The 27,392-nt window shown below is 40.4% G+C and overlaps 1 protein-coding gene across 10 annotated transcripts in view; it reads right to left on the reverse strand.

Annotated features, from left to right (window-relative positions):
* Positions 1-27,392, reverse strand: part of TBC1D5 (TBC1 domain family member 5) — a 442,854-nt gene that overhangs the window by 371,571 nt on the left and 43,891 nt on the right. The window lies entirely within an intron of this gene.

Here is a 27,392-nt window from a genome sequence, read left to right on the forward strand (position 1 = left end):
TCAGATTTAAGTACCTGCTAAAGTTGCCAACATTAACATCACTCTTCCTCTTCTCTAACCATATGAAACTTTTCTCAGGAACTTCAGAATATTTCTAAGTGGTAAGCAATTTAAAAATATTTATTTAATTTTAATGAAGCATGCTTCTATTTCCTTATGTGTAAAGTACCAATTTTTAATCTAGAGATTACATGATATTTTTAGTCAAAGTGGGCATAAATCACAAACAAGGATAATCTTAACTTGTTTCACTGTAATACTTTTAGCTAAAAATTGTACCAGTTAATTTTTTTTTCCTTGAAGTAGATGGATTTTTTTCAAACACACATGGATCTAATCAATAGAGTTCACTAGAGATAAATAATACCAACTTTCACGTTTCTACATAACCTCATTTCCTCATGGAATAAATTTTTTGAGTAAAGTACAAAAGACTAATTGTTTTACCTATTGATTTTATATTTATTTTTCCACTATAAATGGAGGGGCTCTTCCCCTCATTTCCCAAACTGCTGTTAAAATTTTCTCCATCTTCAAGAATTTAAATTCAAACTTGCAAATCTCTTCCTGTTGGAAAAATATGTTATTGGCTTAATTTCTCTAATGCTTTGGGAAACAATGCATGTGGAGATCGCTCTTCCCCTTAGAGCATAAGCAGCTCAAATCCCTTTAATTGTTTTGAAATTTGATTATTAGAGCCCATTCCTCCTTTTTTTTTTTTTCAGTCCCTAGACCATTTCTAAGCAAAGATTACCTGTTTCCCTACAGGACTGACCATCCCACATCATATATTCTAGTTCAGGTCTAACAAGTTCTTTAAAATACAGTAGGAGCACTGCCTCTTGCTTTGTATTCTATCCATCTGCTAATATGGTTTCTTGCTTGCCTTTTTTACTGCAGCTGTGCACCGGGTTAACTGTTTCAATAGTTTTCCTACAATAACCCACAAATTTTTTCCTGATCAGTGTGCTGTATGATTGGTTCTTTGTTCCTAAGATAATTATTTTACATTTGTCTACACTGAACTGCATTTGCCATCTGCTGGCCCAATCACCTAAACAATCCAAATCCTTTAGAATCTGATTGCATTGTTCCTCATTATTTCCTCTGCCTCCAGTTTTAGGATCCTTTGCAAACTTGGAGATCTTTCTTCGAGCTCCTGTCCAAATTTTATTATAATACTTATTCAAAAACTGACCTTCGGGGCACTCCAGTCAATATCCCCAACCAACTTGAAAAGACTTTCCCTAAAGGCTTCCCCTAAACTAATCCTGAGGAAAGTTTTAAAGATCAAGTACTTGTTTTTCCCTCTAACAGTCATCGTTTAATTTAATCATTAAAAAGTGGCTATAGCCTCTTAATTATAAAGAACGCTAGGAAGCAATGTAGTTTTCTATGTCAAATATGGAATTTATTTACCCAAGTGTACATCAAAAACTTTTTTTAATGGTATTTGTTAAGCACTTACTACGATTCAAGGACTGTTGTTACGTGGTGGGGCAGATACAAATTGATCAGGTAGGACACATTCCCACGTGGAGCTCACAGTTTAAGAAAGAGGTAGAACATTTTACAGTCAGGGAAACTGAAGGCCCAGAGACGTGAAGTGACTTGCCCAAAGTCACCCAGTAGGCAAGTGCCAGAGCTGGGATTAGAACCTGGGTCCTCTGACTCCCAGGCATGGGCTCTTTCACTGCTTCTCATGAAATCACAAAAACAGAGTTTAAAGGGGGCGGGCCTCAGGCCACTGGACACTCCAGGAGGCCATCCTTAGGGATGGGCTGGAGCAGCCGACCTCATCCTATCCCCCACACCGGTGGCCTGAAAGCTGAAGGCGCCCTGGACGATGCTTAGCCTTAGGTGTTCAGTAAACCTCACCAACCAGACTGAAGGCTGGCTGGGCTCCCAAGTGTTGGGTGGGAAGAGGTCTATGCTCTGACCAGCAGAAGGATGAGTGTGATCCCACCAACACTGAGTTGGGGGGGAAAGGGCCCTGTGAACCTCCAGTCAGGCTGGCTGTGTGACTTTCTGCTCCTCTCCAGAATGTCCCCATGACCTGGGATGGAATGGGCCTTCCTAAAGGGGCTGCGCCAGGAACACATTATTGCATTCCCACCACTTTTTCTCTGGGCCAAAGGAGCTGGCCCACCCAGCCTTTCCGCTCCTGGGTCCTCTGCAGACACAGCCCATGAGGCTCGACCGCCAGGATATCACAGAGAATGGTCAGAGTTGTGGGAGTTCCCACTGGCTTTCTGTCGCCAGCCAGCTCTTGGTTGGTAAGGCCCACGTAGGCTGAGCCCAGGGCCTAGCTGCTGGAGGCCCCAGCTCAACCCGCCCACCACCCTGGGTGGTGCCCTACCCAGAGAGTGTCCCCGGAGTCCTGGTGCTCTAGCTCTCCAAGAGTCCGAGTGGTGCTTTCCGCTGGAAAGCTAGGCGGTTGGACCCACCGGGAGTATCACTTCGACTGATCTGCCTCACTTTCTTCCCTTTCCCATCAGACTTGTCAAGAAGAGGCTGACTATCTCTCCCAACTTCAACCTCCTCAACCAACTCTTGGACTACGAGAGGAAGATTCAGAGCCGGGCCAGGGCCTTTGGATCCAGGAACAACCTGCAACTCTGGCACCTGGAGCGGGAGAGCGAGATGGGGCTCCAGGGGGGAAGACCCTCAGCCCCAACTCTGTGCTAGTGGCGGCCTCCAAGCCTGTCGGCAAGGGGCCTGCTGCCAGGGAGGAAGACCACAAGTCCCTGCTCGAAGGCATCAATGGCCTGCACAGGGCCACAGACAGGCTGGAAGACAGCAAACTCAAGCGTTCATTTTCCCTTGACATCAGAGTCCTGCCTGGACAGGAGTGCTGGTACCTGGCACAGTTTCCTCTCCCTCCTTCTCTTTTTCAAAGGCGGAGGCAGCTGTGGCATTATACGACCTACCTAGGGCCCTGGAAGGGAGTGGCCAGCTAGGCCAGCTCTCCACTGTGCAAGAAGTGTCAGAGCAGATGATGGAGAGCAGCCCAGACAAGTAGAAGGCCTTCTTCTCCTCCTGACTCAGAAACCCTCGCTGCCAGAGAGCCAGGATGAAAGTTTGTACAGAATTTCTTACTTTTATTTCATATTTCTGTTTAACCTAATGTAGAATTTGCAGTCTTACACATCTCTTTCAAAACTCTCCCTGCCTACCTTACCTTGCTGATCTACCGTGACACATCCCTCACACTTCACACCAACCTCACTATACCTCCATCTCACCTGTCTCACTATCAACCCCTTTCCTGTGTCTTTTCTCTGGCCTGGAACTGCTACCCCCTTAATTTCTGACAGATTATCACTGTGTCCACCTTCACAACCATACTAAAATCACATTTCCTCCTAGAGGTCTTTCCCAACTAAGGTCTCCCTTCTGCATCCCCTATGCTCTTGGGTTCTACCCTTTAGCACTGTGATATCCACCTGACTTCGAGCCTGCATTTAATACATATCCATTTAATGTTTGTCTTCCCATCTGGAATTTAAGTTCCCTATGGTTAGGGATTGTGTCTACCTATTCCATTCAGTCATTCATTCATTCATTCATCCAATTGTATTTATTGAGAGCTTACTGTACTAAACGCTTGGAAAGTACAATTTTACTGTGCTCTCCCCAAGTGCTTAATACAGTACTCTGCACACAGTAAGCACTCAATGAATACCATTGATTCACAATAAATTTCAGGAATAGCTAGAAATATTACTAATTTACCTGTTCATTCCCTTGACTATATTAGCAGGTTAAATACAAATGTACTGAAAATCAACTACTGTAAATATTTTTGTGGGTAAACATTTTAAGGGCAGGGATTGTCAACCAACTAAATTGCACTCTCTCACACACTTATTACAGAGCTCCTACATAAATTAAGCCACTCACTGGGTATTTTAACAATTTTTCATCCCTGGTCATTTTTTTTTTTCCACAGCCATATAACATCCAACTCTGGAAAAAATGAAACTAAGATTCATCTGTCACAACAGGCTTTACTCTGTCTTAATCCTCTTTGGTCACTCAACTGTCTTTGACACTATGAACCCTTCCCTTCTGCTGGAAATGCTATCTAGTCTTGGTTTACCATCAGAGTCTGATCCTAGTTCTTCCCCAACCTTCCTGGAGCTTCCTTTTCAATCTCATTTGCTGGCTCTTCTTCCTCCACCTTTCACATCCGCTAACTCTGGTTTGTTCTGCATCATTGTCTCTTCTCAATTCACACTCACCCTCCAACTAATTTATAACAGTTGTAAACACCCTTATCGTCCAGGGTCTAAAAATGAGAAGTGAAAGAATGAGCCCAGGAAAATGCCAAAGTAAAATGGCTTCAGTCTGTTGCTAAATCCTGTCATTTTTTTCCTCCAAGACATCCTCCATGAAGCATTCATCACATCCAAAATAGACTACTGTATCAGCCTTTATGCTCAACCCATATCCTTTCTTATGTACCTGTTGTACATCCCTTTCCCTCCCTTACTTTCATATTATGAGTACCTTGAGGACCAGGGACCATGTCTAACTTTCGCAAGTGAATATTTCTTCTCAAGTAAGCACTTGATCAATTCAGTCTACTGCACTTTTTTTTCCAGTATCTCCCTTTCAAGCTGATACTACACTCTATGGCCAGGATCTTTTTGATAAAACGTCATTCTGCACAAATCTTTCTACCCCTCAAAAACCTTCAATGCTAACATTCCTCTGCAATCAGAAACTTCTGAACATTGTCTTCAAAGCACTCCATCTCTTTCCTATTTATCCACTCTTCTCCACTCTGCCTCACCTGGCACTCTTCATTGGTCTCCAGCTAACTTACTCAAGTTTCACTTGTCTCTTCCAACCCTACTCTTTGCTTATGCCCTTCCTCCTGCCTGGAACTCCCTCCACTCTTCAAATCTGTCAGACTGCAGCTCTCTACTTGTTCAAAGAGTGGTCTACCATTCAGAGGCAGTTGAGAGGAAGAGGATTACAATGGAGTAGAGACCATCAGATATGATGAAAAGGAGGGAAATGGTGAACTTAGGGCAGTTTTTGTGGAATGAAGGGGACAGAAGCCAGATAGGAAGAGGTCTAGAAGAGAACCAGAGGAGAGGAAGTGGAGCCAGTAGGTATAGACAATACGCTCAAGGAGTTTGGAGAGAAATGGTAGGATGGAGATGAGGTAATAACTGGAGGGAGCTGTGGGGTTTAGGAAGGGATTTTCTTAGGTTAGGGGATACATGAACATTTTTGATAGCAACAGGGAAGAAGCCATTGGAAAGAACACGTGAAACTTGCAGAAAGGAAGGAAAGAAGGAAGGGGACAAGTGTTTTGATTAGGCGTGACGGAATAGGGTCAGAGGCAGAGGTGAAGGGGATGGATTTTTGAAAGCAAGTGGGAAATACCTTGAGACACTGCTGGTAAAAATGAGATGAGTTGTCAGTATATATGTTTTGGATCAATCATTTACTGAGTGCTTAATCTGTGCAGAGCACCCCGTACTAAGCACTTAGGAGAGAGCACAATTAACTGAGTTGGTAGACAAGTTCCCTGCCAACAAGCAGTTTACAGTTTAGTGGGTGTGTAACAGTGTCTCTAAATTTGGATGGTGAAGAGGAGAGCAGATGGGAAAAGGGCAAGTGGTGAGCATCCCAAGAGCTGGAATGTCTAGCCCTGATCCCATGGTAATGCCACCCTGTTCTGACCTGTAGCTTGTATGTAAGCTTTACTATCTTGTCCACAGCCTGACATTTTTCTAAAGTAATCTTCCAAATAAATACTTAAAGTCAGAGATGCATACTTCCTTTTCAAATCTTTAGAGAAAATCCAGCTTGTGCTAGAACACCACTGAGGCCTTGAAGACCACTAGAGAAATGCTGACCCAAGTCTGGATAAGCACAGCTAAGAAGTCACCAGCTCCATCCAGTTTCCTGGCTGTTTCCTTGAAGTCAGCTTTTGCTTAATACATTCATGAACTATTTACACTACTGGCCATTCCAAAGGCCATAATTAGCAAAAATCAAGATGTACAAAAAACTGTTTCCTTCAGCAGACACGTTTTTGGCAAAGCTAACCATTTTGAGGCATTTTAAAGGTAAAATGCTATGTATTAGTGTTATAGCAAAAACCTTTATAAACTCAGACACATCTAAATTTGTCAAAACCTTCATCAAGTTCTGATGTAGATTCTGATGTAGATTGTGAGTTCCTCTAGAGACAGGGTCCATGTCTAATTCCCACTAGCATTCTCTTTCCCAGAGATTAGCACAGAACACAGTAATCCCCTAACCATTATTACAACTATCAAGCTTGATATATCACATTGATTTATTTTTGTATTCTTAAAAAGGCTGACCTTATTTCTAGAAATTTACCATTCATTCCAAGATTTGCTACATTCAATTTTGTAAAGAAATTCTATAAAAAGTAATGACGTTTGGCCCAATCACACATGAATTGAAGAAAACCGTCAGTACATTTTACAAGTTTCTTGCAACCTGGCTAAGGATTTTCAATGAAAGGCAAAATAGGATCTCTATCTCCATCTAATTTATATTTTAGGAAGGGAAATAGAAACAACAAACTTACAAAATCTGTCACCAGAGGTTCAGAAACACAACATGGTAAAAACAAGAAAACCTTAAACAAGCATTTCTGCAACTGAATAAATTCTTACATCTACATAATTCTGATTCATAGCCAAATACTCAAATCTTTATACTCTTGCCTCCTTTGCTGCAGCCTATGCAAGAATTATAAGTTTACCATGACAGTAAAGTGAAAACCAAATCCACTTAAGAACTTTTTGCAGTGCTTCATAAAGTGAGACAGGATTACTAAATAATGAATCACTTTGTTGCTTCTATAGTCTGTTGCTGGGCAAAATGAAATGTTGATGCATGTATAGTTAATAGAATTGTTATTTTCCACTGCAATAATTCAAATTGGAAACAATCAACAAAACAGGATGGGGTTCGTGCTAAATATGACAGCTTGATCTCTAACATATCATCAAAAACATACCTCACCTAAATTCCACTGGTGTTAACAGAAATGGGATTAATAGTGAGGGATGGAAACCAGATAGTCATTGCAAGATTTGGTGAAGTCCACTAAGAAACTATCTACCATGTGCCCAACAATTCAAGGGTTTACATCCCACTCATTTCTAAGAAAGCTAGTTGAGGAAAAATATAAGAACCCAGCACAGATTGGACTAGGTCCACTTCTACCGTAAGGTCTCTCACAAATTGATGAGTCTAGAATATGCAAATAAAGTGGAACTGAAGTCAGAAGGCCTCACTGTAATTCTAGGTATTAATCAAAATTTTCCCCTCAAAGAATTCTAATGACCCAAATCACCTAGTCTTACAAAGAGCAGAAAATGACTAAGAGTAGGACACTTCTCTAGAATTCCTTGTCCCAATTCCAAGACACGACAATAGAAAGGGGTAACTTTTAGCCTAACCTATTATCACATCTAAAGCTTCCTAAAGTGAAAATAGTTCCACAGCCTCAGCAACTTAATCCTGAAGATAGCATAACAAAATATTAGAAATACATCCTCCAGTAAATCCTAATTTGGGCCCTAATATTTTAAGTCATTGCTCACCAAACCCTGTGTACCATGACTCTTCCTAAAGACTGTTTTTTTTACTAATAGCCCATATTTCAAAAGGTAAATATAAAAGAGCATGCAGCTTTCTCTTGCCCTTTAGCAGACACTGTAGCTCTGCAGTACTTCATCATAGGACTCCCCAAATAATTTATAATCCAATCAACAACTGGACAATAATGACAGTATCTATTAACCACTTCTCTGATGCTAACTTTGTCACTGGACCTCGAGCTGTATGTCTCGCCGCCGATACCTCACCCACTTCCTGCCTCTGGCCTGGAACGCCCTCCGCTGTCAAATCCCACAGACAATTACTCTCACCCTCTCAAAGACTTATTGAAGGCATATATCTCCTCCAAGAGGCCTTCCCTAACCAAGCCCTCCTTTCCTCTTCTCCCGCATCTGTAATTTTATTTATATTAATGTCTGTCCTTCCTCTAAACTGTAACCTTGTTGTGGGCAAGGAATGCGTCTGTTTATTGCCATATAGTACTTCCCAGGTTTTTAGTACAGTGTTCTGCACCCAGTAAGCACTCAATAAATACAATTAAATGAATGAATGAATGAATAAATGAATGAATATACTATGTACCAAGGACTCTGTTATAGATACAAAATGCTCCAGTCAGAGACAGGGGTTAACGGTCTGCAACAGAGGGAGAACGGGTACTTTTTTCCACATTTTACCATTGAGTAAATTGATGAAATGATGTCACATAATGTCACACACTGCAAAGGAGCAACATGTAGCCAGCCGAGGCAGGACTAGAACGCAGATCTTCTGACTCTCAGTTGCATGCTCTTTCCAGTTAGGCCACGTTGCCTCCTTGTCTCAACCTGAAGTTTACCTACATAATCTGTGGTCAGTGCATCTTGGTAAAAAGACGTGGCCTTTAGCCCACAAACCCAAGTTAGCTGAATTATACTCCTGGTAAAGTGAGCTTGATTTCAATTACCTCGGAGTCCGTGGAGAAGTTCATTTCTTAAAATTAGAGCCGCTTTCTTGAGAAAAATCACATGACTGTGCTCTTTTGGAGTTTTGTTGACTTTGATACTGAAAAAAATATTTTGTTTTTCTAGTTTAAAAAATCCTACCTTTATCTTCACTCCTCTTTTTGTTCTTATTATGTTCTATTACATTCACATTAAACTATTATGTGTAAATATTAGGGTACGCGAGTATATATGTCCATTTGTATTTTTATGAGACCTCTTCACCTGACCTATCCGATTTTATCTTGATTTGGGAGGGTACAATAAGGTGGGTAGGAAAATATAATCTAGGTATAGTTCTAGACTGTCTGAATTGAAGGGGTGTCACTCAAATCCTCTCCTTCTGAGCTCTCTCGTATAATGAAAAAGGCAACAAAATTGACTTAAAGGGAGTAATTTTCTTTCCAACCTGAAGAAAGTTTATACAAACTTGCCTTTGATAATCGACTGAACAAGCTACACTGCAAGCATCAAGGGATGGTGCAGGGATATCTAGCAGGTGCTGCAGTTTATCACAAAACCGTCTAAAATAATTGGAAGTGACAACCAGCACTACCACAAATGATTTATTAGTCTTTCACTCAGCTTTCCAGCTTCCTCAGGGCCAGAATAAATAATTTACCAACCCTGTATCTTCCAATCATTAATTCTTCCTTGTGCATCCAAACTACATTTAACTCACTAGGTTCAGTGGAATTAAAGCACAATATGAAGACTTGTTTCCCAAATACAGAATCATCACAGTATATATCTCAAGTAAATTTGTCAATCAAAATAAAACAAAAGACAGAAGAATTTAAGGATTAGAGATATGTGAAATTTCTGAGCATTTAAGGCAAGAAATCAAGTGAAGTGGATAAGAAAGCAGGGCAATGGCTAGTGGAGTGTACTTCCTCATGGTGGAGAGCAGGTTTGGGAGAATTCCCCGGGTTACAAAGAGATATAACCTAAATCCCCAGCATAAGAGAGTCTTCAAACCTCTAAGGGAAATGTCACCAGCTTCATTAGTCTAATCATCACCTCTTGATGACCAATCCGTGAACTGATGGCAAGATTCATTCCCCCAAATTCCCTAAGGTGTACTACTTTACAAAATGCAAAGTACAAGATAGAGATCTGGTACAAGGATCAACGTCAAGAAATACAGGGTGCTTTTAGGGTTTTTTGGTGCTGCTTTTTTTTTTTTAATAGAGATGCTTTTTCAGAAGATGATAAATTTCTTTTGAAAACAGTTAAGAACTATTTTGAAAGGTTTGGAAACAATTATATATCTCGATAATGAATGCAAGAGGCAAATTTAGAAAGAGAACACAAAATTCTTAAAGAATCCAAGACTTTCAAAATTTAAAGATGATTCCATAGGATACCAAATTTCTATTAATTTTGAAAAAAAACAACAACATGGAAAACAAAATCACAAGCTAAATCCATTTTCGATGTAAGCTAGTCCTGTCTCATTAAATCAGCCTCTATGATTAAAACAGAGATCATTTTTGGTACATAATGTATTGCATTGTTAGAGCAGCATCTGTTTTTTGCACAGCATAACACATTTTTAGCTTTAAGAAACTGTATTCATATGGAACACAACCCAGACTTTTGCAAATCTTTTAGTATCAATCTTATAGCTTCCAAATGTACGTACTTTATGCTAAAGGGTTAATAATGCTAATATGCTAATTCTTTGCATTCTAAGAAGCAGTTCAAGCTGTTAAAAACATACAGAAATAATTTCTTGATATTGACAGCTTTCTTTTCTGTAGTGAGACACTCACAAATTCAAATTTTACATGTCTTTACAAAAGCGCTGTAAAGACAAAGATTAATAATGGGGCTTTTCCCAGATAACACTAAATTCAGTGAAATAAACTCTGCATACAAAAACGTTACCTTCTACTCTTTTCATTAATCTCAATTTAAAGAAAATTACAACATGAACTCTAATTTAAAATAAATGCCACACACAGAGTCACATTTTTTCTTCTATCTGGTTTTTAAAATACCTTTAAAATTGCTTTGAAATATTAACATAGCAAGAAAACATGTTAATGAAATAACGAAGGTAAAAAGAAATTTACAGTAAGGAAATGGAGAAATGATTCATGATTTTCCGCCTTCCCTGCCTTTCAAGTTTTCAGAAGTTATGCTTTCGAGCACGCATTCATCTTGAGGAAAGAACTTCCCACTTGCCTTCGTTTTACATCTAGAATATTTACTAGTGCAAATGTCATATGCTACTTATCCAGTTAAGGGAGCAGCAACTGAACCATACTCTACCAGCTGTTAAGTGTCTCATGGAAAATCACAAAAGGGGAAAGGAGCTAGATGATTTCTTCATTTGGGGGGGAAAAAAGTTGTTCAACCAAACTCATATCGAGCACTTTGCAAATTTGGAGTAAACTCCAACACGCACAACAGCAAGACAAAATGGGTACCCATTTCCCAGATGCTACCACTATCAAACTAGTACAGGAACTACCACAAGGGTGAGGATGCAAAACCCTGAGGGCACATCAACCCACCAATTGCTTCTAGCCCGTTCACCACTAGATCCAGGAAACGTAAGGGCAATCCTCAGTCTGACCCTGAAACTGGTTCCTAAACTCCACGTTAAGTCAACATTGATGTCAGAAGCATTGGAACAATGTCATGATGGGGCAAGTGATTTTCTGAACTAGGGTTACAGAAAAGATTTTTACCAAAATTACTTTCTCGATTATATACAATTATTGTAGCTAGCTACCTTAATGTATTTATAGTGAATCAGAGAGGTTTGACACAAGGTTCATTAAACTAAAATGGACCCTTCTGGTCACAGCGCCTAGCACTAAGCTAATTACTTTCCTTTTCCTCCCAATGCCTCCCTGGAATCACTTCCCCAACGCTAAGTTTTTCTCCCTTTCCCCTTCACTGCAGCTCTTAAAATGTGCTTCTTCTCCATCTCCCCTAGTCCCATTCCTCTCCCACAACCAGGGCCTAGAGAGCTAATGCCATAACGGCGGTTCGTGCTGTAAAGGCAAAAACGGCCTGCCTATATATCTGAAATGGGACATCCATTTGGAAACACTGAAAATGCCTTCTGTCAACACAAAATGTCTCAAGTCAATGACCGCTTGCAAATAATGTCATCATTCTGAGAGGTAAGGAAGCAAAAAAGTCAACACCACCAGGAGCTGCAGAAACATTTAGCAGAATAACACAGCAAGGGCCAGGTTTTTGGCAAGTAAAATGTGGCCAGAACTGTGGGTGCCATATTGACTTTTAAAGTCACACATGTACTCATGAGTAAATTACACTATCAGCAATTCCTTCTTGGAATATAATAATAACTGTGATATTTGCTAGGCGCTTATGTCAAGCACTGTACTGAATGCTGCAGCAGATTCAAGATAACCAGGTCAGACACGGTCCCTGTTCCACAATGGGACTAACAGCCTAAGGGGAAGGTAAATAGGGATATAAGGCAGTATCTGTGTGTATATATTTTTATTTATAACATATATAGTATATATATATATTTAGTGATGGTACAAATATGTGATAAACATATCTCCTCACTTCACATGAAATCCCCGTATCCAGTCATTAGTTTATGTGTTCTGAATTTGTATGACAGTGAAGTGAAGGTAAACTTTATTCAGCTAACTAATAATTGCACTGACAGGAATTTTAAATAACTAAATATTTTCTCTGTGGTTCTCTCCATTAGCTTATTCAAATCTATTAAGTGGCTCTCCAGCCCAAGAAATTGCTCTCTCCTTTCCTACAGTGACATGATTTACCTTGAGAAAAATAAGTGTTCAGTTTACCTTCTCTTATAAAATGTCTCTTTTCTCTAAAGATATTTAAAATTAACTCAAAAATTTAACTATAAAAGTTTTTACCACAGTAATCATTTCCAAATCACAGCTATGAATACTTTTTATTTTAGATAAAAAAGACAAGTTAAGAACAAACTTAGTAAAAAGGTGAAGTTTGGTTTTTCTATAGGGAAGCTGTATAATCTGACAGAAAGAGCATGGACTTGGAAGTCAGAGGACCTGGGTTCTAATCTCAGCTCTGCCACTTGTCCGCTATGGGACTTTGGGCAAGTTACCTCACTTCTCTGCTTCTGATCTATAAAATGGTGATTAAATCCTACTCTCTCTCCTTCTCACATGAGAAATCCATGTGAGACAGGGATTGTGTCCAATCAGATTTTCTTTGTGTCTACCCCAGTGCTTGGCACAGAGTAAGCACTTAAAAATAACTACAATAATATGTCACAGAGTATATAGTGAGTGCCTGGAAAATTACCCATGTCATGAATTAGAAAATAATCTATGCACTCAAGCAAATCTGGTAATATGTAGTCATATGATGAAGTTGCCTGCTACCTTAATCTCTACCAAAATGCTTTATTTTTGGATTAGATATTTTTAAATTCTGAAAAACAAAATATATAGAAGGTTTTACAAAAAAAAAAATCTGTACTTTGTAATGAATCGACTGACACTATTGAGACATCACGAACATCAGAACTTCAGGCTGCAGAAATCTCCCAAATCCCCGATAGGAGACCGATAGGCCCAGACTCTACATCAGCATAGTAATCAATCAATGGTATCTGTGTTTACTGTGTGCAGAGCACTGTACCCTGGACCCCACTTCCACTGACAGGCAGTACCTTTCAGTTCCCTCTGCTGCTTAGGGTGACCTGGGTAATCTACAGTATTAACTGGACCTTGTCTTGTCTTATGCTGTTGTGTCATATCCAACCCGTACATAAATCCAAGGATACAGTTCTCACAGAACTCACCACCTCCATCTGCAGTCATGCCAGTAAAGAAGTTTTCTTGGTAAAAAAAAAAAATATGGAAGTGGTTTACAATTGTCTCCTTCTGCGCAAACTGGACCTTGAGATAACTTTATTCTTAACCTTAACTAGACATAACTTGCAAATTTGAAGTAAACTGCCAAAACCCACAACAGTAAAATACAAAATTTCCTTCAAAACATATTGAGTTTATCTTCTTTTAAGTTTATCAATACTAAGCCTTCATCTGCAATGCAGAAAGCCAAACTAAAAATAAGGCCCAGGCAACTACCACATTGTAACTGAATCAAAAGAGTTCTTACCAAACACAAAAAAGGATGATGCATTTTTGAATTTACTTTTTTGTGTACATAGGAAATGGAAATGTATACAAAGCCATCCTAAAATCACACCTCCTCCAAGGGGTCTTCCCTGACTAAGCCCTTATTTAATAATGGTGGTATTTGTTAAGTGCTTACTATGTGCAAAGCATTGTTCTAAGCACTGGGGGGATACAAGGTGATCAGGTTGTCCCACGTGGGGCTCACACCTTTACAGATTTTAAAATTTTACAGATGAGGTAACTGAGGCACAGAGAAGTTAAGTGACTTGCCCAAAGTCACACATCTGGCAAGTGGCAGAGTCGGGATTAGAACCCACAACCTCTGACTCCCAAGCCCGTGCTCTTTCCACTGAGCCACGCTGTTAATTCCTCTACTCATTCTCCCTTCTGCATCATTTTTGAATTTGGATGTGTACCCCTTAAGCATTTGATATTCACCCCACCCACAGTCGCACAGTATTTATGTACATACTCTTATAGTCTGCCATTTTCCCTATCAAGTTATTTTTGATGTCTGTCTCCCCTTTAGGCTATACATTCCTTGCGGGCAGGGATCATGTCTACCAATGCTAATGTATTCTCCCAACTGCTTAGCACAATGCTCTGCACACAGTAAGAGCTAAACAAATATCACTGCTTGATTGACTGGATAAAAGCCACAAGAGCTTTTTAAAGCCAATTTAAGAAGCTGAACAATAGAAATATTCTCCAGAGATAAGCAACATGGCCTAGTGCAAAGAACACAGGCTGGGAGTCAGAAGGTCATGGGTTAATAATAATAATAATAATAATGTTGGTATTTGTTAAGCGCTTACTATGTGCCGAGCACTGTTCTAAGCGCTGGGGTAGACATAGGGGAATCAGGTCGTCCCACGTGGGGCTCACAATCTTAATCCCCATTTTACAGATGAGGGAACTGAGGCACAGAGAAGTTAAGTGACTCGCCCACAGTCACACAGCCGACAAGTGGCAGAGCTGGGATTCGAACTCATGAGCCCTGACTCCAAAGCCCGTGCTCTTTCCACTGAGCCACGCTGCTCCCCCTAATTCTTCTATTCTAGCTCTAATTCTAGCTCTGCCACTCATCTGCTGTGTGACCCTGGACAAGTCACTTTACTTCTCTGTGCCTCAGTTCCCCCACCTGGAAAACTGGTATTAAGACTCTGTGCCCCATGTGGGTCAGGGACTATGTACAACCTGATTACCTTGTATCTAACCCAGTACTTAGGACAGTGCTTAGCACATAGTAAGCGCCTAGCAAATGATATAATTTAAATTATTATAATTGGATATGCAAGATATATCCAGTAATAGTCACTGTTTCTGTATTCTTTTATGTATTCAATCACCTTGCCCCTCCACCTCACCCCACTTTTCACCTACAACCCAGCCCACACACTTCACTCCCCTAATGCCAACCTATTCACTGTACTTCAATCTCATCTATCTCATCTATCTCACCGCCAACCTCTCACCCATATCCTGCCTCTTCATATCTGACAATTACTCTTCCCACTTTCAGAGTCTTACTGAAGGTATGTGTCTTCCAAGAGGCCTTTCCTGATTAAATCATAATTTCCTCTTTTCCCACTCCCTTCTATGTCACCCATATTTGCTCTCTTTATTCACCTTTCCCTTTAGCCCCACAGCACTTATGTCCAGATCCATAAATTATTTATTTTTAGTAATGTCCAGTTTCCCCTCTAAATTGTGAGCTCAATGTCGGCAGGGCATGTGTCTGCCAACTCTGTTGTACTGTACTTTCCCATGGGCTCAGAATAGTGCTCTTCACATAGTAAGTGCTCCATAAATATGATTGATTGGTATTCTACAATTGGTATTCTCTAATATCTCTAATATCTGGAGTTGGCCCTAACTATTGATGGCACTGCTTCTATCCCTGGGCACTCTTCCCCAAAATTTACTTTGGATATAGAGTTGGAAGATACTATCCCAAAAGTAGTAGATATTAGTAGTAGATAGTAGTAGTAGTAGATAGTAGTAGATACTATCCCAGCAGTAGTAGTACCCTGGGGTCTCAAAAGACCAGGCAAATCAAAATACTACAGTAAACCTGAAAACCAATGAATATTCCAGAGACATACGAGCCCAAAGAGTAGTAGAATCTAAGCTATGGGAAGTAGCATGGCCTAATGGAAAAAGCTTGGTCCTGGAAGCCAGGGCAATTGGATTTTAATCCTGGCTCTGCCACTTACATCCATCCTGTCCAGCAAGCCTATAACCTTGGCGTTATCCTCAACGATTCTCTCATTCAACCCACATATTCAATCTGGCACTAAATTCTGTTGGTTGAACCTTAAACATTGCTAAAATCCATCCTCTCATCTCCATCCAAACTGCTGCCACGTTAATCCAAGCACTTATCCTAATCTAACTTGGTTACTGCATCAGCTTCCTTGCTGATCTCTCCACATTCTGTCTCCCCCACTTCAGTCCATACTTCTTTTTGTTCCAGACTCAGAGTCCCGTAGACAGGGAGTTCCAGAGATGTGTACAGCGTGATTACCTTGTTTCTCCAAGCATGTTTAGAATAGTGCTTGGCACATCGTATAGCACTTCAATACCATTATTATTATTATTCAGTATTTTATAATAGTAGGTGAAACCAACTGGCAAACTAACATTTGAGAAATAAGAGATAAAAAAAGATGATAGGACAGTAAACAGTAGTAACTGGAAAAAATAAATATCATTCCTTATTTTACAAAGAAACTGTAACCAGTTAGATTTCATTCTAGCTCCTTTTCAGAGAATCTTTCCTGTCTATCATTGCCAGAAGTCATTTTCCCTCTTAAATTCCCCAAAGTGATTTTTTTAACTTTTTTTTTAATTCTACCTTTCTCATAGCTTTCTTACTTCCTTTTCATATATTTTACTTGTCCTTTTGAGATTTCTAAATACTTGCCATATCTCTTCTTCTGGTCAGTACCAGCTATCTCAATGAAAAAGCAAAGACTACAACTCACGCCTTCATTTTTTCCACATTTTGTATTCTTTTAGTTTTAACTTTTCGATCAATGGCCTCTTACATTCTTTCACAATACTTGAATCAACACTACCAAATCCCTTCTAGCCCACATGGATAAGAGATCTCTTGATCTCTTGATTCAGAAACAGAAAATGCAATCAATAGGTGAATCTGAAAGTTAACTCACTTTAAAAGGAAAATTTAAAGAGTCTTCTGACAATACATATAAGCAAAGCCAGAAAGGATGATGGGAAGGAAAAAAAAAAGTAGGCTTCAAAAAACTGAACTGAGGTCACTGAAGAGAAAACAGCAGCATCTGTTAAAACTGCCTAGTTAGGTCACTGCAGGGACAACAGCAGCTGGCTGGGCATCCTTCTCTTGCCTGAAACATGCAGTCAATTCTGAAAACTACTAGATCTGCGAAAAGTGCTGCCTAATGCATTACAATGAAAAGAAAAGCAACATGGGCTAGTGGTGAGAGCATGGGTCTAGGAGTCAGAGGACCTGGGTTCTAATCCCAGCTCCGCCACTTGTCTGCTGTGTGACTTGGGCCAGTCACTTCACTTCTCTATACCTCAGTCACCTCACCGGTAAATCGGAATAAAGACCGTGAGCCCCATATGAGACATGGACTACGTCCAACCTGATTCTCCTGTACTCCAGTACTATCACAATGCTTAGTACAGTGCCTGGCACATAGTTAGTTTAACAAATATTCAAAAAAAAGAAACAGAAATACCAGAAATATTTCTGGGTTTTGAGAAGGATAGTCCCCCTCTAGACTGCCAACTCACTGTGGACAGGGAACCTATCTACCAAATCTGCTGTACTGTACTCTTTCAAGAGCTTAGTTTCGTGTTTTGAACACAGGAAGCTCTCAATAAATATGACAATGAATGAATGAATGCTTTATAGGATGCAGTATTAGGCTGTGAGCCCCATGCTGAACAGGAATTGCGGCCAATCTCTATATTTCATATCTACCCCAGCATTTAGCATAGTGCTTGACTCAGTATAAGTACTAAATACAAAATTACTATCCCAGTATACTTTTTGATCTTCTCAAATAAAGTTAAAAAATGAGTCACTCTGGAAGGCAGGATAATCAAAGAAGAATAACACTGCAAACCAGAGTAGGAGTTTAATGCCCATCTGTAAGATGTTAACAAAATCAATGAATCTGCCTATGACCAAACTTCTCCAGTGTGTCCCTCACCTATCTCAAAGAAATTCTGCAGGAATAAATAATGTAAGGGGTGTACTCCTCTTACAAAACATTATTCTTATGAATATGATTCATTCAATTGTATTTACTGAATGCTCACTGTGTGCAGAGCACTGTACTAAGTGCTTGGGAGAGTACAATATAACAGTAGAAACATTCCCTGCCTACAGTGAGTTTACAGTCTAGAGGGGGAGATAGATATTAATATAAGTAAATTACAGATATGTACCGTAAGTACTTTAGGGCTGGGAGTGAGAATGAATAAAGGGGGCAGGTCAGGGTGGTGCAGAAGGGAGTGGGAGAAGAGGGAAGGAGGGCTTCATCAGGGAAGGCCCCTCAGAGGAGACGTATTAGCAAAATCACATGGACTTATGGATAGACCACAGACCTGGGAGTCAGGAGGATCTGGGTTCTAATCCCAGCTCCAACACTTGACTTCGGCAAGTCACCCTGTGACTCAGTTCCCTCATCTGCAAAATGGGGGTCAAGCCTAATGTAGGACAGGGACGCTGTTCATTCACTGGGTCATTCAACCGTATTAACTGAGCGCTACCTGTGTACAGAGCACTGTATTTAGCGATTGGGAAAGTACAATAAACAGTGACATTCCCAGCCCTCAGCAAGCTTATTACATTCTAGCCTCCAGTGCTTAATACAGTGCCCAGCGTTAAATACCAGGAAAACAAAAACAGATTACTAGTAAAGCTTGCTGCATATGTGCAGACATGCACAAACACACACAATTAAACACAATGCACAGGAGTTAAATGTGGCCACACTTTAAGCGCCAAGGGCTTTGTATGGATCAGAAATGTCCCCTTTAGCAGAAATCTTAGTCAATACCAGCCCAAGAGCCTGGGGCTATAGCATCCAAGTTCAGCCGACTGTCAGGTCAGGCAGGAACTGATCAAACAGAGAGTACCCTGGATCTCACTCAGAAGGGTCACTAAGAACCAGGTACAGTTGCTTCCTGGGCTACGAGGTGTCCCCCATATGTGTGTGGCAAAGCTATCGTGCCCAGACCACTAACAGTTCAGCCCAGGACCACTTATAGTCTGAGTGGCCCAAAGCTGTCCTGCTACCCCTCCAGTTTACAGTAAGGGGGTGAGGAGGGTCCTCTATTGAGAGGAAATGGAGGAAAGAAGAGAAGAAATGGAGGGAGGTATGGACAAGAGGAAGGGTCGCCTTCTTAGCTTCTGAGGGTCATCCAAAGTGGCAAAAATCACTGGCCTGACCTGACCCAATCATCAGGACTTTGACACCCATGTGTCAGACTCGATTCATGAATGGATCTTTAGTCCGGCTACCCTACAGATTGGCTTAGGTCAGGCAGGGCTATAACATGGATATTTCCTTTAATCGAGAAACTGTAGTATGCACTATAACAACTATCTTCTGTCACTAATAAAACTGTTATCTGTTCATTAATTAATTCAGACATATTTATTTACTGTGTACAGTGCACTGTATTAAGCACTTGGAAAGTACAATGTTGAGCACATACCATGTCCCAAGCACTATACTAAACACTAGGGTTGCTGCATTATAATCAAGCATGTGAATCCTAATATGGGGCTCACATTTTGAGGAGGAGGCAGAAGAGGGAATGACCCCCCCATTTTAGAGGAAAAATGAGGCAGAGAGAATTTAAGTAGCTTTGTGCAATGAATGCCAGGAGAACACTGTATTTTACCCTGCTGCTTCTCATTTGTTCTACTACATCTCTTCAACTGATAGTACTTAGTATTTCCTTGCTTTTTACATTTGAGGTTATCTGCTACAGAACTATAACTTATAAAGTCTGATTCTAATACCGGGACACAGGACACCCAAAGACCAGTTCTGGGAGTTTTTACTGAATTACAGGAGATAGTCTTCAAGGTAATTTGCACAAATTCTTAGAATTAAATGTGCAGAACAGCATGAATTAAAACAAACCAGTTCATTTAATTTACTCATTTATTATCTACCAAGCTTGCAAAGTACAATTTTTTTTTTTTTACCAGTTCTCCTCAAGAGATACTGAGAAAAATCAGCATTCATTTACTTTCACATGGGTACAAATGATTACTCTCCTCCAGTGGCTTTTTGCAATAAGCAAGATAGCTCAAGGCAGGTTCAAATCACAATTTTTGTGTCATTTTTTACATGTAAATGATTAAATTACTATAAAAGTAATTAGTAATATCAATCTGATTTTAAACCTAAGCAAAATATTTTGCAGTTGTGAACAAACTACCATTACCCCACTTTTTGCCCATTCTTTGCAATCCTGAAACATGGGTGGGGGGAGGATAGAATGCAGGGAATAAAGTTTAGCAGGAGACCAAAAAAAAGGATGATGAAAGGAAGGAAAAAGGAAGAGAGAAATATAAGAGGGCACTAAGAGACTATGTGATCTCCCAGGTCCTGCATGCAATTTTTTTTTATGGTACTTGTTAAATTCTTACTGTGTGTCAAACACTGTTCCAAGCACTGGAGTGGGTACAATTTAATTAGATTGGACATAGTCCCTGTTCCACACGGGGCTCACAGCTTAATCCCTGTTTTACAGTTGAGTGAACCAAAGCACTGAGGAGCTCAGTGGCTTGCCCAAGGTCACAGAACAAACCATTGGCAAAGCCAGAATTAGAATTCAGGTCCTCTGACTCTAAGGCCCATGCTTTTTCCCCTAGACCATGCTGTTTTTCCTGGCAATCCCCCTCTTCTCCTCATCCTACCTTAGACTTGGCAGGGCTTCATTCTGCAGCTTTCACATTCAGATCTTTCTCTTTTCCTATCCAGGCCCTGTCAGTGTATTATGAACCTTCTCGCCTTGCTCCCCCTGTGCTTGCCTTTACTACTGCTTAGAAAAATCCTTTTTTATTTCCTCTTCAAAAATGTGGGAGGGGGAGAGAAAGGTGCAGGTAGAAGGGGAAACATAAGTGGTGGTGGTGGCAATTTTGAGTAAATGCGGTATGTTGTAAGTGGATTTTTTTCCATAAAACTATGATCTTACACTATAAACAATGCTGCATATGTTCACAAACACTGGGAATTGGGTTATGTTTGAAAAGCTCACACACACCCTTATTAATGTAATGTTCTAAAGACGTCCACATAGTTCCCAACATCGAATGACCTTTTTAATGTTACCAGCCTGCTCTCCAGGTCCCAACTAGGGACTGAGCTTGCTATTACCATAAACTTGCTTTATTTAAATGGTAATCTTTTCAGTTGTTATATGAACAATAATTATTATGGTACTTGTCAAATGCTTACTATGTGCCCAGCATCGTTCTGACCACTGGGATACATACAAGTTAATCAGATTGGCAACACAGTCCCTGTCCCACATGGGGTTCACAGTTTAAGTATGAGCAAATGGGAGTGGATTTAATCACCATTTTATAAATGAGGTAACTGACGCACAGAAAAGGGAACTAACTTGTCCTAGGTCACAGAGCAGATAGATTCATTCATTCATTCCACTGTATTTATTAAGCTCCTACTATGTGGTGAGCCCCATACTAAGAGATTGGAGAGGACAATTCAGCAACGGATAGAAACAATCCCTAACCAACAATGGGCTCACAGTCTAGATGGCATCTACATGTACAAGCCTAAGCAAGTACAGGCATATTGTGTTGACGGTCATCAGATCCAAGGGGATGAGGGGGCCATGAAACAGGCAGTGAAAGACCAAAGCCATTAGCTTCACTATCGCAGATTTTGGGGAAGAACAGGCAGCTGCTACTAGCCACACATAATCATTCATTCATTCATTCATTCAATAGTATTTATTGAGCGCTTACTATGTGCAGAGCACTGTACTAAGCGCTTGGAATGAACAAGTCGGCAACAGATAGAGACAGTCCCTGCCGTTTGACGGGCTTACAGTCTAATCGGGGGAGACGGACAGACAAGAACAATGGCAATAAATAGAGTCAAGGGGAAGAACATCTCGTAAAAACAATGGCAACTAAATAGAATCGAGGTGATGTACATTTCATTAACAAAATAAATAGGGTAATAAATATATACAGTTGAGCGGATGAGTACAGTGCTGAGGGGATGGGAAGGGAGAGGGGGAGGAGCAGAGGGAAATGGGGGGAAAAGAGGGTTAAGCTGCGGAGAGGTGAAGGAGGGGTGGTAGAGGGAGTAGAGGGAGAAGAGGAGCTCAGTCTGGGAAGGCCTCTTGGAGGAGGATGGCAATCCTTTCCTTGGAGCTGGATGGCAATTGGAAGTGAGCCGGGATTTTATATCCCTTGTTGCCCCATGCCCATAGAGAGCAGCCCCAGCCAAAGCAGATACTCTCTGCTCCTCACCATGTTCCTGAGCCCATCATTGGGCAGGGATTGTCTCTATCTGTTGCCGAATTGTACATCCCAAGCTCTTTGTACAGTACTCTGCACATAGTAAGCGCTCAGTAAATAATAATGAATGAATGAATGGACCCTAAAGTCAGGCATTTGCATCCCCTCCAGCTCTGTGAACTACTGAGGATTTACACCATCCTCTACCACTGCCACCACCATAATGATGGCTTGACTCTAATGGCTTGTCGTTGGCAAGCAGTGTCTCCAATTTCACTTGGCTGGAGGTGGTAGTTATGCATTCGGGACCGGCTGTGTAGTGCTTGCCAGGACCAGTCGTATAGTCACTAGTGGACTTATTGAACACCTGAGTGTTAAACATGGTACAGAGAGGCACGGGTAGCAAAACACATATTCATTGCCTACGAGTCATCACCTGAGACAAATGGGAGTTATTTACAGATGGCAAAAGCCAGAGGAAGAAAGAGGAAGTATATGCAGAAAGTCTAATACTTCCTCCACTTTTCTTCATTCCTTCGTCTTCTGCCTCTCGCCACCTCCCAACCCTTCAATCATGTACGTTTAAAACCTACACCCAAATTCAACCCTGTGCTCAAAAGTAAATGTAAACCGTAAGTAAACCTTAAGTGCAGTTATAATTACTTTGTTAGTCTTATTAAATGTAAGACATTCTATATCCCCTTAAAGCCTTTTCTGTTTTTTATCAATAGTATTTAAAGCCTTTTCTGTTTTTTATCAATAGTATTTATTACGTGCCCACCGTATGCTAATTAAAAAGCACTTGAGAGAGTACTCTAAAGGTAAGAAAAACAATCCCTGTCACTCAGGAGATTACAACTTGCCAGGGAGATAAGCACAGGAAAAAGTGAGTGGAAAGATGGACAGGAGAGTAAGTGTTTAAATAGTAGTTCTGGGAGGGAACGTGTCTTCCAATTCTATTATACTCGTCCAAGCCCTTGGTACAGTACTATGCACAGAGTAAGTCCTCAACAAATATAATTACTAGAGCATGTTATTTGATGTATACAATACTGTATAAAATTATGCACAACAGTGCTTGTGAGTACATAGGTACTGAAGTTGAAGTTTGACACTGCGAGGAAGGAACCAAGGAAGGAAAAACTGTAAAAAACAATGCTTTCTTAGGGGAAGATCTGGAGACTCAAGTTTACTGCATGGAAGGAGGCAATGGTAAACTACTTCCGTGCATTTCTGTATTTAAGAAAACTCTATGGATCCACTGCCAGAACGACTGCAGATGGAGGTGGGGCATTCTGGGAGAGACGTGTCCATGGCGGAGATGACTTGACAGCATAAGGCAAGGCAAAAACTTCTATCAGTTATAAAATCATATTTGACCTTGGTATAACACTGAAGTATTAAACGATCATATTTATTGAGCCCTTACTATGTACACAGCACCATACTAAACACTTGGGAGAGTTACAGTACAGAGCTGGTAGATGCGTTTTCGCTGCCCACAATGAGCTTACAGCCTAGATGAACGAGTACTACTACTATGAACTTCATTTTAAATTTCTAAAAAGTCTTGCCTTATTTAAAATGTAACCTTATTTCATTTTAGGTTCAACCTATCTTATTTTATCTTTAGTCCCATTTTTTAAAATGAATGGGTGGCTTAAGCTGCCCGCTGTAAATTGAAAATGAGTCCCATGATAAAAACAATTATATATCTACTCTCAAATAAAAGTTTACATATCATTCTTTTTCCATCATAAGAAAAATGCCAAAAAGATACTTTTGGTTTTAGCAGAATTGATAATCTCTCACACCAAGCAATATCTCTCTGCTTAGCTAAAATTACCATCTTATCTAAATCAAGAAATCACATTAAACTTATATTGATGTTTTATATTTGAATTACACTATGCAATATTGTACTTCATCTCATAAATCTAGAGGATTGTCACCAAATCTTATCAGCTCTGATTGGCATAAATTTGAAACAATGAAGCAATCACACCTGCTAACTCAACATTCTTTTAAAGAAGGAGTTAAAACCAAGCAATTTTTGAAATAGTCAAACAATAAAGTAATTATAAAATTGGATAAAGGAGCTCAACGATTTGTTTTGCAACTCACTAGCTTTAAGAATTTGCTGACCATTTGCACAGTTACATTACTCAATCACTGTTATTTATTGGGTGATTACTGAGGGCCAAGGACTCTTCTAGGCGCTTTGGAGAAAACAATACAGTAGAGTTGCCTACGACCTCCCAATGGCCTGGAACTCCCTCTTCATATCTGGCATAGTCCACCATTCTCTTGACTTTCAAAATCCTTCTAAAATCCCCTCTCCCAAAGTCCTTCCTTGATTAAGCTCTCATTACCTTAGCCTCCTTCCCCTCTGCATTGCCTCAGCACTTGGATCTGTAGCCTTTAAAAGAAGCTTGATATTCACCCCATTCTGGGCTCCAAAGCACTTATGAAAATCATATCCTTACAGTCCCCTACTTCACAGTCTAGCTGGGTCACTTTGTTTATCCTCACAAATATATTTTCAGATACATCTTATCCAAAAGCATCTTAAAGTAAAATAAAGTAAAATCCAATTATGGTTGGTTTTCACTAGCAGAACCATATCTAGAAAATTCTCCCACCTATGGCTGCAAGACACTGAATTCCCAAGTACTGCAACCTTAATAAACATTATTTCCAAAGACAAAGTCGCCACTCTTTCAGTGGACAACAGACTGATGTTGAAAATTATACATTCATATTCCTAAAAGGAGAACACAGTTATCTTACTTCCTTCTCTTGCCCTTCCTTGCCTTAGTGCATCCTCCAGATCAAATCAATCACAAGTGAGCACTTTCTATGTGCGGAGAACTGTACTAAGGACTTATAAGTCACTCGTGTTATTCGGTAGAGTAGCAGACATATTTTTTTGTTTGGCTCCTCTCTCTCTAGCTTTCTCCTGCACCACTGATCATGGGTGCCTGTGGCAAAGAAAGGAATTTACTGTGACTGAGGATGTGTGAAGTAAATTTAATCCTACTTCCAAGGTTCCAAGAGTGAACTCTGACCAGGAGGTTGAGAAACAGGAAGGGTCCCCAATTGGGACTATCAATCTCATAAGAGAATGGTTTGTCACAAAACCTCCAGTCAGTGCACAAAGTTAGAAATAACTGGTAGACGGGCGGGTCATGAACCTATCCCACGATTCATGATCTGCTGTTGGAAAAGGAAAAGGAAAAATGAGACCAAAAAAAACTGAGTTCCTCCTCTTAAACCTCTAAAATAGTAGTAATGGCATTTGAGCACCAACTGATGCTTGGGAAAGCACAACAGAAGCACAAGACACAGTCAGGGATCATTTCTTTCAAGTCTACTGTACCCTCCCAAGAACTTAGTACAGTACTCAGCACACAAACACTCTAAAACCACTGAGTGATTTCCTCCCTGAAAGGAGTTTAACAACTTGTCAGGCATGTAGGTGTAAACATATTTACCAATTCATGCATACTCTCAGTCCCAAACTTCCAACATTGCACAAAAATCTAAAGCTACAGCATGCATTAACTGCTGAGGTGGCCCAGGATCTATACGCTTCATCCCTGGTGTTACTTCCAGTCGCTGCAGAGAAGTTAATAATTCCCTCCATTCCCCTTTTCCCCTTCTTCATAACTCTTCCTGCTCTCCCCTGTTCTGGCAGTTTGTTCCCCTGTTCTGGCAGTTTGTTCCCTACAAAACTTGGTCCCCACTCACCCACCATGCTTCAGTATTTTCAAACTGGAGACACTCTGCTTTGAATGCAACCTGCTTTAGCTGCACAAGTCCCTCACCACTGACACCATCCCGAACCTCATGGGACCCTAACCACTGACACCATTACACACCACAGGGCTCTCTCACCTCTGCTTCACGTCTTGGGGACGGATGGGGTGGGAGGGTCCAAGTGGAGGGAGGGAAAGGACCACCATAGCCACTTCAAGCCACAGGGGGCTTGATGTGAACTCACAGTAAACCACGACCACTGAGGCTAAAGGGACTAGCATTGAAAAACCAAGGGATGCAGCTGCTTAAAACCATAAGGAAGAAAAGGGGAGGCAGGGAGGCTACTTTCATATTTGATTATATACTACTCAGAAGCAGGAAAAGTGTCTTATCTTCTATATATTCCCCAAGTCCCTAATACAATGGTAGCTGATACACTTGATTCTGTTGATGATGATGACTTAGAGCAGCCAGTTAAAAATCACTAAGGTAAGGCCAGCTAAAATGTTTTCAGTTAATAGCGCTTATTGCATTCTTACCCTGTGCCAAGCACTGTAAGTTCTAAGAAGCTGGGAGAGTACAATAAAATTGGTAGATATGATCCCTGCCCTAGAAAAGCTTACAATCTCACCAAAATCACCATACATTATATCTTCTTCATATAGGAAGGAAAATATTGTATTTATTTCTACTCAATATTTTTATGTTCCTGATGCTTACGTCTGTGGATTGGCTCATGTTAAAAGACATGTTTTGAGTATGCCTTATTCTTGCTCACACAATATGAAAAAAGTAACAAAACTTTTCTATGAAGAAACTGTTACATAAATAACATATAAATATACTTTGGAGTTATTAGATGAACTATAATATGTACATTTTGGGGCCAGTGTGGGAAGATCTCTTGGAGATGTGCCCTCATTAAGTCTTTGAATGGGGGGGAGAGAAATCGTCTGTCAGATTTGAGGAGGGAGGGCGTTCCGGGCCAGAGGCAGGATTTGTACCAGGGGTCGTTGGCGAAACAGTTGAGATCAGGGCATATTGAGAAGGTTAGCACTACAGGAGCCGGCTGGGTTGTAGGAAGAGAGAAATGAGGTGAGGTAGGAGGGTGCAGAGTGACAGAGTGCTCTGAAGCCAATGATGAGTTTTTGTTTGACACGGAGGTGGTTGGGCAACCACTGGAGATTTACTTTCCTCTGTCTCCTCAGTGCTTCATCAAAATTAAGTTGCCTTCATCGATCAAGCAATCAATAGTATTAAGTGCTTACTATATGTAAAGTACTGTAATAATCACTTGGAAGAGTACAATTAGTAGAAATGATCCCTGCCCTCAAGAAGTTTTCAAAGGAACACTGATACTCCTTTAAGCACTTTGATATT

Source organism: Ornithorhynchus anatinus, chromosome 8 (genome assembly GCF_004115215.2).
Source record: "Ornithorhynchus anatinus isolate Pmale09 chromosome 8, mOrnAna1.pri.v4, whole genome shotgun sequence".
NCBI lineage: Eukaryota > Metazoa > Chordata > Mammalia > Monotremata > Ornithorhynchidae > Ornithorhynchus > Ornithorhynchus anatinus.